Source organism: Dioscorea cayenensis, chromosome 11 (genome assembly GCF_009730915.1).
Source record: "Dioscorea cayenensis subsp. rotundata cultivar TDr96_F1 chromosome 11, TDr96_F1_v2_PseudoChromosome.rev07_lg8_w22 25.fasta, whole genome shotgun sequence".
Classification (NCBI taxonomy): Eukaryota; Viridiplantae; Streptophyta; class Magnoliopsida; order Dioscoreales; family Dioscoreaceae; genus Dioscorea; species Dioscorea cayenensis.
This window is the reverse complement of record NC_052481.1, coordinates 572,769-586,617: the sequence shown is the minus strand read 5'-3', so window position 1 is coordinate 586,617 and position 13,849 is coordinate 572,769.

The window sequence follows — 13,849 nt, the reverse complement described above, 5'->3', positions numbered from 1 at the left end:
TTCAAAATACAAGATCTTAATACAAACCAAACACTGAGTATGGTCTCTAATGCAACACTTAGACCACAACTAATTCAAGTGTTCTAAAGATACAGAAATGAATATCTAAGTTAACAAGTTACTTATATTAAGGGATTCCACACTCTACACGCCAATACTGAGAACATGCACAATTAACTCAAGTAACTACTCTTAAACCAACTCTTGCCATGCACTCCACGTCCATATCGCTTCGTTGAACTGACACTTGGGAAGTGGAAAGAGGAGGGTGAGCAACCAAAGTTTCTCAGTGAGGGGAGGTTAGCACAACTCCACCAGAATTATACTAAAATAATAAGTATAGATTACCAAAATACAAGATGTAAATCATTCAAATAATACCTCACCGATAACACCAAAAGTTTAGAACATAGTTATATATATATATATATATATACATCATGCAAGAGTTACCTCTAACCTAATATAACAATAGATAGTACAAAGAGGCTTTTCTACTCCGATTAGAGTAAAACCTCAAATTTACGAAATATCAAACACGAGCTCAAGCTATAAAATAAGTTAAGCAACAAGCAAACTTTGCAATATTGCAAATAAATCCGAATAGTTTAAAATAATTATAGATATTGAAAACATTTAAATACAAGGTTTAACAATTCTGATTTGTTGAAAGTTTCACAAGTTCAACAATAGAAACGAAATCATGAATACAATGGGTGAAACAAGAAATCATGTTTGCATAAATATTATACCAATAATTATCTTCGTAACACATCGATGATTGAAAATCAAGTATAAATGCATACTCATGCATTCTTTTCAATAACTCGATAAAACAAAGTTTTATGAATAATGAAACGAATAACCGTCATCATAATAAATAGCCTCCAAAACCCTCCATCTCTAACCGTGGCCTCAGTTAGGTTAGGAGCCAGCAAGATGCGCATATCTTGGCGTTGGCCGCTGGGAAGTTCGTGTGATGACTCTGAACAACCCAACAATATCCAAGTCAGGGCTCTACACTTCTACCTTAAATGACATAATCGGTTTGACAGTTTTCCACGCCACCTCAACTAGGTCGGCCCATGGAAACCGTTCACTTCTTACTGCATAAGTACTGGGGATCCCCCCATGTCACCATCAAAATATTTAAATAACAATCCAACCTGTAGGCTCAGTGATTACATCAATATGATAGCAATATTCTCATCAAGAGATCACGAATTTTCACATATACAACTTTCACTCAAAGAGTGAGTTAGCTGTTCATAACATCTTAAATGAAACCCTTTTCATCAAGAAAACATCAATTCGAGAATAATCCTTGAAAATACATTTCAAGTATAACATCATCAAAATGTATTTCAACTTAGTTTTTCACAACTCTAACATCATAACAAGAATATCAAATTTCATGAAACATGCTCTTCGAAACATAATAACCAAAATATATGGTTTCTTTTCACAAGTAACATGTTCTTTATCAAGTCCTTTGAAATAAGCCAAATCACAATTCAACATAATTTCCAAATACTGTTGAAAACATTTGAATAACTTTTCACATTGGTAACTCTTCATTTGAAGGAAATGTAAAACCATTTTTATGTTAGATCCAAAACATCTCAAATTGATATTTTTTTTCATCAACCAAGCATAACTAGGATAAGAAATTCTTGAATAAACCTTTCAATCATAACATCAACAATAACACGAAATGTGATGGATAAATAGTTTACATAAACTCTTTTGATATTATATCAAGAGTATCAAACATTCACTTTGAAAATTATGATTAAATAATAAAGTTTTCAAGACCAATATGATGCCTTTCTAAACCCAAAGAATAAACTTAATCATGATCCATGTATAGTTTTAAAATACCAAAGGAGACCATTCAAGAGTTTTTAACAATAATTAAACCATCATTCAAAGTAATGCAACTCAATTATAAAACCAATAAAACTTTAATTATGCAATGAAATATATGTATATATCACTATTGGTGTTCTTCTAATAGAATTATGCTTAATAGTCCCACTCACAAAATTTGACGATTTCTCTTCCTTGAACACTGGTCCTTGGCTAGCTCTTTACTTTGAGCCACATCATCAACTCCTTGACAAAGCACAACAAACAACAACAAGTATTAGCACAAAGCCAAGCAAAGAAACCCCTAGGTTTCTCTACCAAACAACACTAATCGGCCCTAAGGTTTACTCAAACTAACTCTTGAGGTTGCTAATGAGATCCTAAAGGGTTTTAAGCTTCTCTCTAACCCAAAGAAACCAAGAAAACAAGGGTAACTCACAGGTGCTACAGTAAATCTGAAATCAAGGAAGGAGAGGATTCAAGGATTACTCTGGATCAAAGCCAAAAAAATCAATACAAATACTTCTCCCAAACTCTACCATCAAAGAAGAAAAAAAGGAGCACGAATCAAGCTCCCACTTGAGTCCACAACCAAACCCTAGCTATACTCATCCAAGGAACAAAGAAGAAACAAGAAAGGATGGAAGCTTATCTTGAGTAAAGAGATGATCAAACTTTATAATCCAAGAACAAGCCCACGAATCCAACGAAAATCAGCCCTTAAACACCAAAGAATAGTAGAGGAAGAAAGGGAGAGGGGATGAGGGGGTTTTGGGAGAAGAAAGGAGGGGAAAAGGAGTTAAAATGGGGTTAAAAAAGGCCAAAACCGCACGTGTGCAAGTTGGTGTGCGACGCAGTGCCCGCACACATCGCTGCCTGGGATGTACGGCTTGGTGTGCAGCCCGCATACTAGGCCGCACACCCTTCTGCCTAGGGTGTCCGCACATGCCCCTAGAAGGGTTGTGTGGCCTATGCACAGCCCGCACACACTCTGTGTGGCCCGTACATAGTCCACGCACATTTTAAACCCCGAAAAACATCTCAAAACCCTCGGCAACAAGCCCCGGACTACAAACAAGGAGGACTTAACTAAGACATCAAACAAACAACACAAGGAAAGACCAAAAACACCACTCTACACTAGAAAGAAAAACTCGAAATACTACATGGGCAATATAGAAGTTAATTTCACAAGTACACCAACGAGTACAAAATGTGTTTCTTTGCTGCAACAAGTTTTATAGAAAAGTTATTGATACCTTTTAATATTTTAAACTCACCATGAGATCTTAAATAAATAACATAAGTCTCAAACTGATTGTTTATAATAAGAAGTTCTATTTTAGAAAACTCTTATGGATAAAATTGAGCAAGATGAATTAGTTTTCCTTATTAAAAGAGGTAAAAGAATCACAAAAACATTATAGAAGTCATGCAAAGAAGTAACTCTATTTTCACCTCATTAAATTGATTATTACGTTCTTGAAATGCATACTTGTAGAAAAAATACATACTTGCTGGATCGCAACAGCTGAATAGAGACTTGCGAGGATTGAAGGCTACTCTTTAATTCACATCTCCAATCTTCGGTATTGGAGAACTGAATGAGAGGAATATAATAGGGTTCTAAATTGAGAGATGGGAAAGGGAATTAACTTTTTAAAATAGATTTTTTATGTAAGTCCCCATATAATTTTTTTAATTATTTTTATATAGGTTTTAATTCTTACTTTTAGTAGGAGTAAATTGAAAAAATAAAATTTTTAAAATATTACTTAATAAATTTTACAAAGTTGAGTGAGGACAATTGCCCCCACTATAGATCCACCCTTGCTACCTGCATTTCATTTTGTGTACATGCTTTTGTTTGTTTATTTATTTGTTTGTTTTTTTTTATCAAAGAGCCACTAGAATGACTAGGAAACAAAACAGGGTGTTAGGTCTGAAGACTTGAGTTGGTATTATATGACAAGCCAAGAGATGACATGGCAAAGAGAGATGATATGACAGTGATGACTTGGCAAAAGAAGTGATGACAAGCATAAGGATGTGGCTAACGCATGGTGACATGGTATATGAAGATATGAGGGCTAGAAGATCATGATGGGAGACTATGTTTAGAGAAATTCCTCTTGATGGTTCATATGAAAAATAACTATTTTTGGAAAGAGCATCAAGGAAAAATGATCTTTCTAAGAGCAAGTTTATCTTAAGTATGTTTTTATCTATCTTTGGTAAGATCCAAGATGATGAATCATATTTTTGATAAACTCTTTTTATGAGAGATCGATTTTTAAAAGAGAGGAATAATCTATTGTTGGCAAGAATAAAATATCATCATGAAGATTACATGGAGCTTATTTTGGTGTGAAGCTATTTGAAGCACAAACTAAGAAAGGCAAGGGCAAGCCAATATGATTCTCAAGACCATAATTAGCAATACAATTTGAAGGAAGATCTAATGCTAATTATGGATGGAGCTCTTCAAGGAGACAAATCATATATGGAGGATTGATTGAAGATTACTTGAGATTTGATTGAAATTTGAAGATCCAAGCATGGATGATTGGAGATCATGCTTGAAGATATTTAAAGCTAAACTTGGATGAGATGAGATCAAGTTTAGTAACAATATTCCATGATTCAAATGAAGATCACATGGGAAGACCAAACTTGGACCAAGTTTGAAAAAAAGATCGGGAGATCTTCGGTGACTATCTTTGGTGAGATGGTTGTGTGTGCCTTGGTAGGCGCATCCCTCGAGAGAGGGGACCTACTAAAATGACGTAAGAAAGGAAGCGGTTGCATGCAGGAGGAGCTCGGGATGAGTCAACCGCTACGAAGCGAACTGAAGGAACCGGGAGGGTTGAAGATGTCGCAAGTTCTGTTATAATTGGCCAGAACTCAGTCATGTTCAGTAAGGTGAGCAGTATTGCAACTGAGTGTTGCAACATCTAACTTTGGAAGATGTCCAAGTTAGGAAGCCGCGGAGAATTCTAAAAGAGAAATGATCTAATAGACGTAGGTGTGTCTATATAAGATATCTTGCTTGAAAATTTAGGATGAGCCACGAGTGAGAGACCCTTCGGTGAGGGTTGAAGAGAGTGGGCATCGGGCAATCTTAATAGGGTATTCTTTGTCTTGAGCGAATAAGGGAGTGTTGTACTCTTTATTTTATCACCTCTTTTAGTGGATTATTTATCCGGGCTTGGCCCCCCAGATGTACGCAAGGTTGTGCCGAACTGGGTAACTAACTTGTGTGTCTTCTTTCTCTTGTATGTGTGTGTTTAATTTCTTGTGAGATTGAGAGTTTACCTTACACACTTACCCCTCCGGAAGTTTGGACACCACTACTTAAGGTTTATATTTTTATCACATAATTTACAAACTTTATGCAATAATTTCTTAAACATTTTCATCAAAATATACAAAGAAATAAAGAAGCAAGAAGATGGCATCAAAAACCCTTTTCATATTTTTACAGCATTGCGGGAGATTTATAAGGGTAAAAAGTGTTGTTTACTAATGTTTGCTTTAAAAATTTGTAATAAATTTACTAATTATTTGTACATTTATTACACAGGGAGATATACAGAAAGAAGACACTCTCGTGATGTAGATTATTGTGCAAACATGCCAATGGACACTCCATCTCCAAGCATTCCGGCTCCAAATGATCCCATCCAATCATTGTGTACACCCAAAATAGAGACAGAGGTTCGTGATTTTGCACAAATGGAACCTCTATGCAGTCAACCATATATTTCACAACCATAAACTTCATGTAGTGCAAGACGACAAAGGTTAGGAGATATATGCAGAGAAGGAAAAAGGATCGAAAGTGGTAAAATGTTCAAGATGCATTCTTAGAACAATAAATAGATATGCGTCGAGCTGAGACTGATAGATATATTGATGCTAAAAATGAACCAAGTAAAGGAGAAGTACACCATAGGAGAATTCATGGCGGCATTTAATGTGATGTGTGATCTATTTTTAGATGAAGAAATGGTTAAAGCTACAACTTTGTTTAAAGATAAGGATAATCGTGAAATCTTATTGAGTCTCAAGGAAGATTGGAATGTGTCGTGGCTTCAACAAATAATTAATTAAAAACATTGTTATGTTCTAAGTTTTTTATATTTAGTTACATGCAGTTTACGTTTGAGGATGCTTATTATTATTACAATGACTTGAATCTTTTATATAAGATGTTATGTTTATGAGATCTATTTTTTTATTTGAGATATACTTGTTAATTTGCAGGTAGGTTTTTGAATTATTTGCAGATATTCTCTTACGTAATAAACAAAGGAGTTTTATGAATAATAATTGTAGCCCCAAAACAAAGCAACATTGATAATCTTACACATCATTTGTATTATATTTCTACGATACTTATAGTAATCATTCCACATTTGCACAGCTATTTCATCTCTTTTGCGAGCACCTGCAATATGTTCAGAGTTCATTACATAGACATCATTTTCATATGTGTCACCTCCACTTAGGACGGTAACTTCATCAGCTGCATTACTGATTTTTCTCAATTTCATCTATGCCATTGTGTATCCGTATGAATTATGCAAGACACATGCATCAACTATTATATCAGTTTGAGAATCTAGTAGATGAAAGATTGTAACTTTAAGTATAGTAAATCTCATTTTCAAGACACCAATAATGTGTTCAATATGATTCCGCAATGAAGCATGTATCAAATTAAATAGTTCTTTGTAATTGCTTAGTCTACATCTGGCTCGTCCTTGCTCCTATGAGTGATAAGGCACACCCTGGTATGGAGCAATAAAATTTAGAGTATTTGCATATCCTGTATCCACTAGGTATTATTTACTGGGTGGGACATGAAAGCCTTGGTCGAATGAATGCTGAAATACTCTAACATCAGAAGCAAAACCTTCCCAACCAGCTCGAACATATACAAAATGTAGGTTAAAATTGCATGCGACCATAACGTTATGGGATAATGTTTGTTATCTATTTCTTGTTGCAAGGCCAAAGAAATAGTGATTAGAATATGTGTTCCATCAATTACACCAATACAAGCCTAAAATAAAATACTCATAACATATGTTAAGAGAAAATTAAAAATAAATAAATAATGAATAAAAAGACAATATAAAGATATCTATCTTTCAAATATGAAAAAAAAAAGTCTACTATTCTGAATAACGGGTGATGTAGTTGTTGGTGGCAATTCTATATATGTATTCGCAAGAGTAGTAATAACTTTAAGCACTTTATTAAAATAATGGCTAACCGTTTCTGCTAAATGTTGAAAATGTTCTTGCACGTCACAATTATTAACGTTGTGCGCAAGAGTGTACACAAATATTGCTAGTTGTTCCTCGATTGTAATTCTTTTCGAGTTGCGAAGAAGAGATCTTTCTCTTAAATAATTAGCAAGTGCTTCAAATATATGAGACTCCATACAAAATTCACTCTTACAACGTGCCTCATGACCTTCACGAATGTCTTGTACATATGTAGCACCTGTTAATATTGATGTATGACAAGGCCTAGTTTCTAAACTTATAGGAAATAGACTTGGTAAAATGGTGAGCATGAATTCTTCATCATCTTCATTAATCTTTCTCTATTGATCCAAATCCATATTAAAACAAAAAATTTGGAGACATAAAAATTTGAGATGAAGAGAGATAAGTTTATATATTGTATAAAGAGTGTTGGCTTTAAATAGAGGGAAATTGTTAACAGCTAGTTTTTAAAAAACCCCCAACGATTAGTTTTTTTTTTAACTCTAACAGCTAATTTTATTTTCAAACTTAAATTCTTATGGAAAAATTTCTGTGTGCATCCAAATACCATTCCGTAGAAATTTTTCCTGTAATAAATTCCACATGAATCATTTGTGAATCCTATGGAATAAAATTCCTACGGAAAAATTTATTATGCATCCAAACAGGCTCTAAAACCTTGAGTTATACTACTTCACGGTGGTGAAGCGGATAATTTATAAAGGATGAGGTGTCTATACAAGTGTAGTATTATTACCTATAATGTAATATATATCATATATATAATAATTAATAGTTAAAATAATAGAAAAATACTAAAATAAGGATGAATTTTTTTAAAAGAATTTTATACTTAAGAAACTATTGCAAAAACAACTAGAAATTAAAAACTAATCATAGAGCTTAACGAGCATGCTTTTAATGTAACTTGAAAAATGAAGAGAAAAAACTGGACTTTCAAGAGTTTAATTTTTAATTAAGAGTGAGGTGTCATGGTGATTTTTTGTCTAATTGAACAAAATATTAGGAAAGTAGATGAAAAATATCGATATTGAAAAGACAAAAAGTAGTTTTAGTTTTATTTTTTCTGAAGTTTTTAAAAAAACACAACCAAAAAATATGGGTATTATAATAAGGTCATTTTAAACTTTTATTACTTGTATAATGACCCACATGCTTCTCATAATTTTTTTTAATATTGCTTATTAGCCCCTAATTTTCTTATTTAATGAGGTCAATTTGATAATTTTCCCAATATATATACACCCCATATAATATAAATATTTTTTAAAATTTTGTAGGGCCATTTGACCCGACAATTGTTTACTTAGCTCTGCCCCTGTCCATTACACTAATCAGTTATCAAATATGTGCAAGATATTACATTTGATAAGCGATATGTAGGATTTGAACCCTCAAAACTTTTATCAAAGGGAATGAATTACCCTATTGCAAGGGCAGTCAAACATATTTTATTATAATAGTTTTTCCAAAATGAGTTGTGTTTTTAAGAATTTTTTATTTTCAATGAAAAATAAAAAACTAAATAAAAAATTACTTTTTTTCAATAAAATATTCAACTAAAAATTTTGAAATCATATAACCAAGATGGAACTGTTAGAGACATTAACAAACCATTAACTCTCAACCTTAGAATTGAAAGGGATTTGAACGCTCAACTATTGATTTATAGAGAAATAAAATGGCATTCTTTAATTGCAAGAGTAGTATTTAGTTTAAGTTTTGATTTACTCAAATTTACCAATGAGCTTTCAAGCAATTAAAGCCAAAATTTTAGCTATAGCAACGAAGTTAAATTTAGTTCAATAATACATAGGTATAATACCTGAATTGGTCGCTCTACTTTTCTCTCTCTTCCCTTTTGGTCCCTCTACTCAAAAATGCGCCCCATTAATCCCTATACTCTTGAAAATGATCCAATTTAGTCCCTCTACTCTTAATCTCTTCCAATCTAGTCCTTCTACTCTTGAAAATACAACCAAATAATTAATCTATTTTAGAGTAGAAGGGACTAAATAAAACCATTTTCAAAAGTAGAGGGACTACTTGGGAGCATTTCTGAGTAGAGGGACCAAAAGGGAAGAAAGAGAAAAATAGAGGGACCAATTTGGGTATTATACCTAATATATATAGATAGTATAAATAATTTCACTTGAAAATTTACTTTTATCATAATTCATTAATAATTTATAAAAAAAGTAATTTTATTTTAACAAAATTTTAATTAAAAAGTTTTATTTAGATGGTGCCCATAGAGTTATTGAAAAGATTAATCGTAAATTTTATTTTAATATAACAAATATTAGTATATATAAATGGGGAAAAATAATATTTATTAAATTGGTATTATAAATTTATTAGTAAATAATATGATTATAAATACATTTTCAACAAAAATAAAATAAATAAAATAAAAATAAAAATCACAATGGACGCCAAGCATGACTATTTAATTTTTATGAATTTAACTTATAAATAAATATTTATGTGATATAACTATAAAAGAGATTCTTCTTTGCATCTAGAAACCCCAACCCTTTTTATCAAGGCCTCCTCTAAGCTCTCCGGCTTCCCACCCAAGGACGGAACCAAGAGGGGGCTAGCCTAGCAGAGGCCGCCCTCAGCACCGGAGTTCTTCTTGCTAGTGGAAAACAGGCAGACCCAGCCGGCTGAGCTGCGACCCTCCTCCCGGACCTCAGCGCCTCCGCTCTCGGCCAGTAGCCCTGGACAAGCGGAGCGGGTCATGAGTCATGACTCATGAAGTCTTGAGGTTGAAGATGATGGCCTGATGGGAGTGGTGGGAGCTTGGGAGGAGAAAACTGGGAAAAAAAATAAAGCAAATTGATTTATTGACTCAAAGCTTATGCAGCTGGGCTTTTTGACTCCAACCAACTTATTGACTCAAAGCTATGGGTTGTGGCTTATGGGCCAGCCCAGTAGCCTGTGTTCTTTGGGTTTGGGCCAAGTCATATGTAATCATGTAAACATATTTATACTGATTTGAATTTTGAAGAGTAATTTGGTAAGTTGGTTGGAGACTTGGAGTCTTGGAGTGACTAGTGAGTATTTTAGATTATTTATTAGTATTTATTTTTTTAAATTATTGGATCATTCGATCATATATTATTTTTTATTGAAAATGAGAATGAATGTATAAAATTTATGAGTGAAATAAATAGAACATGAATGATAAACTTCGTTTTTATAAATATCTGCCTAGATAGTATTTGATTAAATACTTTAATGAGGTTAAAATGTTGAAAATATCAAATATCAAATATTAATATGTACTCATGGATTATAACAATGTATGTATAACTAAATAATGTTTAGTATTAAATCATATAGCAAAATCGTGATTGCTTTATATTGAGAAGAGGGTTTTCTAGTAATATGATGAGGGTGATTCGCGATGTTTTTAAAAATGTAAAGCTAAAATCGTATTGATTCTCTCTTTTGAGTAGCGTCACTCATACGTATGGCGATTCTAAGCTCGGGGCTGTGCTTAAATAAGCGTTATATGTACAATTGTTTTTAATTAAAAAGTCGATATCGCTCGATTTTGTATCGAATCTAGATTGTCATGTTGAGTGAAATAGTTTTTGACATTTTACCTCGACTCTCTACAATGATAGTCACGATTCCAGATCTCACGGATTCACAGCTTTCACTCCTGTGTATCTCTTGTCCAATCTACATCATCTATAGGAAACTGAGCTCGATCTGTAGTGGTGGTACTTGTCTTTTACACCACTTCCGTAGGTTGTGGTGTGCAAGTATTTAATAAATGAGAAAATCGAGGTTTATCTAATAAGACAGAATTATGCGAGGGCTTTTCCGTACTTCACTATCTATTTAGCCCATACGGATCCATAAATCGCAGCCGTCCATTGTTATCCTTCTATCCTCCCTTGGAACGTCGGGAATCAAGAGAGTCGGCGATGGGCGGCAGGGGACAGCAGCGGCAGGGAGAAAAACTACCTGGCTAGCACGGCGGCGCCAGCCGCCTTCCCTCCTCCCTCCCAACCCTAAGGAGCTCAGAGGCCGTTCCTCCAAGCTCCGTAAGCTTATGCTGTTCAAGAACCCTCCTCCCTCCGGCGCCGGTGAGCTCCCTCTTATTTTTCCTTGTCATTTCAGTACTCGATCCATCTGCTTACTCTCTCGTCCCTCTCCGCTCGGGTTCAGAGTCCTGGGGATGCGCCGCCGAGAAGAGGAAGGCAGCTGCTGCTGTTGAAATGGTGAGGGCTCTCTCAGTTTCATTATTTCTCAGAAGCACTGTTAACGGCTTCTTTTATTTGGATACGGTGTTATCCAGAAATGAAATATGGTTGATTGAGGTTGCACTGATGTGAATTCAGTTTGGATCTGCGACTTGGTTTAATCTGTATTGTTGATTGAGCTATCTTGCTTTAATTTAATACAGATTAGTGTCAGCCAATCAACTGAATTTGTGGGTTCAACATCAATGGGAATTGCTTAAAAACTGTAAATGGGGTTTGTGATGTTGCATGCAATACATATTCTTGATTTTGAGAATAGCCTAAGATCGTTAAAAAAACCCCATATTGGTGACATCTTACTTTATTTATTGGGTTAGAATAATGCTTCAAATCTAGATGGTACTGGTTTTCCAAAATCAACTTGGTTGTTTGATTTTGTGTTCTTTTCCATTATTCATGTAATTGGGTGGAGGGCATTTATGCCTTATATGAAGCGAAGATATGTTCAAATTCTAGACTGTAAGCAATAATGCCAAGCGAAGTGGCAACTATAAAGAAATACCTATTAGTTAGGGACTAGGGATTGCTTATAATTCTACCATATTATAAAAGATATGGTGTTTAATTTTTGTGGCATCATCTTGCAACATGTTTGGTTTGTTGGATTGTGATGCTGAAGGTAGATACCTCTAATTTATTTGCAGAAATGGAATAAGGACTAAAACTATAGATGTTGAGAACAAGCATGAACCTAGGATGAGTGACAAAGGTGCAACTACGGATCTGAGCTTGAATGAGAAATCAAAGAGAGCACGAGGGAAGAGTAGGCGTCTTGGTTTACAGATGATTATCTTCTATGGACTAATCTGGTATGATCTGGGCGCCAGAATCAGTCAGCCTCAGTGTCATTAAAGTCGGGGAGGCAGTTAAATTAGTACATCTGGATCAAAGTCCTTTAATCCTGTCTCTCATGCCTCTCAATTCATCTAATCGGCTGACTGTTTGCAGCCTAATGGGTAGCGGTATATTAGCTAGGGAGCTGTCAACTTTCAAATTCACTAGATGCGCCAAAATGGGAAAATCCAAACCGGGAAGATTTTTAAAAGATTTTATCAAGTAGGAAAATCTAAACTAGGAATAGTTTCTTAATCTGCTAGAAATTCAAGACTCCCGTCAAGTTAGGTTCTACGAGATATCTTTCAAAAGACCCAACATTGTCCACAAAAAAATCAAAACTTGGTTTAAATAGACCCTTTGTAAAGATGTAATTTTATCTGACTGAGGCAATAGGCACAAAGAGTAAACAAAGCTACCTGATTCAAATTTCTCACCAGTAGAATCCAGTCTATTTCCACACATGCATGGTTGATCCTTTATTCTTGCTTAGGGATTGTCATGATACTAATTCACGCATATTATCGCAATAGAGTTTCATTGGAGCTTCTATTTTTAATTTCGTCTCCTGTATTTCGTTGTAGCCGATCAAATCATATAATCCCATTTTTTCTGCAAGCTCTAAATTCAGCCTCACGCCTGCTACTTACGAGCAACAATTTGCTTCTTATCCTTAAGTAACAATTCCCTGAACGCAATTTGCTAGTTGTAGACCTTCTACTCGGTGATTAAGAACCCGCCCAGTCAGCATTAAGTCACGAACTTCAATACTCCGCTTTCTTGTTTCTGAACAATACAGAAGGCCCTTTCCTGGAGGAACCCAAAGATATAAAGAAGAGTAATACATAAATTTCACTTCCATGTGTATCTTGAGGAAATTACATGAATTGACAGCAGCTGAAACCACAACAAAGGCAATGTCGGGCCGTGTACAGAGATAGGTGAATAAAGTCTGCCAGCAGGTCTTTGTTAAGTATGTACTATCTTCTTTACTATCTCCCAACTTTTTATTAGGGATCAACTACAAATTTGCTCATTTGGTTTGCTTGCTCGGTACGATGTCTTCTAAAGAGGTCTAAATATGTATCCTTTGATTACTTCTATTCTTTGGAACCCTTATCTCCATCAACCGAAGTACTTGGGACTTCAGATATGATTTCAAACTCATGCCCAAAATTTTGTAGGAGCCATCTCTCTTTGTATAATCACCTATCAAGATAATGTCATCTACATGAACCAATAAATTTATACTTCCCCCTTGATCTTCTAAGAACAAGTATAGTTGCTTGAGCTTATGAATACCCATATCCTCAACAACACGGCCTGGCCATGCTCGTGAGATTATTTCAACCGTAAGGGACTTTTCAGTCTACACACCTTAGGGCAAACTTGTCTTAGGAACTGGGCATCAGCAAAACACTTTTCCAACTCACCATTTTGACCGGTTTTGATGTCTAGATTCTTTACCAAATACCAACAATCCAATTTCACAATGGAAGAAGACCTGGTATGTTGGAAACATAGCCGGGCAAAGTCTCTGATGGCCACGATCCCATAAATTCCGGG